Below are 3,065 nucleotides of genomic sequence, written 5' to 3'. Positions count from 1 at the left end.
TGACTCCCAGATCCTTTTCCACCTCCGTGCTGACAAGAGTACTTTCCATTTTACTTCTGTTTATCAAAAAAAAGTCTGTCATTTTAAATACCTGCCCATTAAAATGATTTCTAATAGAAGAGGGCTCTCTTTAATATGTGAGGCAAAGGTATAACAAAATCCAACAGATAGAAAAATTCTACCAGCGTAGTTTATACTGGTCCAACAAGCAATAGAAACTTTACTGAGAGAAAGCACTTTTATGCTGCTTTGCTGTGTCTTCAATGAGGTGTTTGTCATCAGAGAAGTGCTGCATGATTTTAAAACAATTTTTTTGCAGCACACCTGACACTGGTGTCGCCTGGTATGTTAACCATGCTCTTTCTCTGCCTTTGTACCACTTATGAAACAGTAAGCTTCTGTCCCTGTTTAGCACAGGAAATCCGTGTCTGTACATGCCCTAAAGAATAGCAGAAATTATACCCTTTACATAAATATTTTGTATTTTTTCTAGTTGATTTCATGAACTAGTAAAATATAATGAATGGTCACTCATTTACATCATGATTTCCCACCTAGAGTAGGAAAGTGGGTCAGACTTCCGTTTCCTGCCCCAATGATGCCAAAACAATATGCTCAAGCTGTTACATCCATTTATTCCTAGGCCACAAGATTAGCAAATTAAAAACTCTAGTTATAATCATATCAAACCCTGGTGGCCAAGATCAGCCTGTGCAATAACAGGATTTTTCACAGAGGCAGCCTGCCTGCAAGTTTTCTCCTCCACTTTGTGATTGACATGCCTGAAAACTCCACTGTCCCAGCAGAAATGCTTTGCTGGGCCTTTAACTGAGCAACTCCAGCCAGTTCAATAGGAGATTAAGGAGAAAGAATGAAAACATCAAAATTTATAATATAGGTAGGAACAGGAGTGAGTAAGACAGACAAGGAAGTTTGGCTAGGAATGATTCTGCCTGGGGGAGGAGGGGATTGGGAAGAGGATGGGACTCTGGCGATCCCCTTCTGCCCTACTTTTCTATGATTCTCTGAATGACTTTCCCTCCAGGGAAACCGCCTCCCGTCAGTCATGGACAGCAGTCAGGCACAAGTGGTGCTTTAGTATAGGACCTCTTCTCTAAAGTAACATCAGCATAGTTTACATGCCTGGGGATAGCAGCATCAGGTGCGCCGTGTGATTTTTTTTTGCAACACTTCTCTGACAACAAAACACCTTGCTGAACACACAGTGATACTAGCAGAACAGTGCTTTCTCTCAGTAAGGTTTCTATTAAAGTTACAAGTTCTCTAAAACTGATCTTGGTTTGGATGTAATCTCCAAAGTGAACAGAACAGTCCCCAAGCAAAGAGAAAGAAGATAGGACTTTGTTTCTTAGGCATCATTTTAGCCTTGGATGCCACAAGTATTTGCAAACAGACATTCTCCTGCTAATAAGAAAACAACTACCAAGATGCAAAAAAAACCGAAACCCACACAGTAAATTGGGAGAGAGGAGTCAAAATACTGGGGAGAAAGAAGCTTTGCTCTGCCTGCCTTTTCTCTTTCTCCTTTCCAGAACCAAGAGGATACACAAATTCAACTAGGAGGCATCGTTGTGATCCTCCGACCCCATGCATAACACAGGTCAGAATATGTAATGCACTGATTCCTGAACCAATTCTAATAGCTCCAGTTCCACCACCACACCAGGCTCCTGTCTATGTGCTTGGGGAAAGCAGGGTCTGACAGTAAGGAGAGGGGCAAGAGGCTGCCAGGGAAAAAAAGTCAGGGGGAAGCAGAGAGCAAAGGGGCTACCGGACCCTCCAGATTTATTTTCCATTCTCTAACAGTGGAAGGGGGACAAATTCAAGGCAAACCTCCAGTAATTAAATTCTATACCTCAAAAACTATAACAAATTTATAAATTTTCCATATATAGAATCAAATGCGGGGGTCATCTTACAAATCAGGTCATCTTCTATTCAAGTGAATACAATATATAAGATGGTACTGAAAATAAAAGATATCAAATTTTAAGCCTAGGACAGTGTGTTTAGTTCCAGTTGCCTTAAAATGCCTTAAGAATTATTCAACAAACTAAAATTATTTTTAAAAAATGGGCACAGTCCAAGTCATATTAAGAAAAAGATATATTCTATTCACATAACCTAGGAGACTACTCAGAATTTACTTTCCCAGTCAGTATCTGTCATAACATTTTTATTTCAAACTCTCCTGAACAGACTGCTACTGGGCAGGTACTAAAATGTACTTAAATCCATTAAAATTTTGCACTACAATACAGATGTAAAACAGGAGTCCCCAGAGGAGATAAGACTTTTGCAGTAACCCATCAATCTCTGGAACACTTTGTTTCTCCAAAATGCAGGCAACCTGCTACGAATAGGTCCATCTTTAATACCATAGAACAATATTATAGCATCTTTCCTCAGAACAGTGAAATTAACCATTACCTTTAGAAGCCTGACCTATTAATAAGATAAGAATGTTTATCTTTGGCATTAGGAGCCAATTGCACCAATCACCATGCACCAAAACCTATCACTAGAATTCAACAGCACAGAGGTTAAAAAGAACTGTAACAACAGTAGTTATTAGAGCAGGAATATACCTTTCTTCATAGGTGTTTCTCAAGAGCTTTACAAAACAGATTAAGCACTATACCCACTTTAGAGACAGAGAAACAGGCACAGAAATTAAATGGTTTCACCCTCAGCAACAGAGCTAGGAATACAATGCTGGTCTCCTGACCCACACTGCAGGAACCTATCCACTAGTCTAGTGGTCCTCAACCTTTTTTGTACCAGGACCTATCTGTAAACATCGATGGCCAGTCCCAACCCTGTAAACAGTTTAAGTAGAAAACAGCCCCCAGGCCTTACCAGTGCCCCTCATTCCCAACCTACTGCCCCCATCCCCAGACCCCAGCCTCCCAGTATGTGGGGCAGGGGGTGGCTGTGGGAGGGAATGGGGGACCCCCAAGCAGCCCCTTTGCAGGTTGGAGCTCTGCCAGCCTGCCTGGGAAAATCCACAGTTTCCCATGTTTTTCTCCTTTAAAGGAGAATCC

The 3,065-nt window shown here is 41.2% G+C and overlaps 1 protein-coding gene across 10 annotated transcripts in view; it reads right to left on the bottom strand.

The window, feature by feature from the left end:
- BCL2L11 (BCL2 like 11) overlaps positions 1-3,065 on the bottom strand; it is a 59,492-nt gene that overhangs the window by 7,091 nt on the left and 49,336 nt on the right. The window lies entirely within an intron of this gene.

The sequence above is a fragment of the Gavialis gangeticus genome, unplaced genomic scaffold, assembly GCF_001723915.1.
Source record: "Gavialis gangeticus isolate Ggan-Ray unplaced genomic scaffold, GavGan_comp1, whole genome shotgun sequence".
In the NCBI taxonomy this organism is placed as follows: Eukaryota; Metazoa; Chordata; order Crocodylia; family Gavialidae; genus Gavialis; species Gavialis gangeticus.
This window is presented reverse-complemented; position numbering and strand designations above follow the sequence as displayed.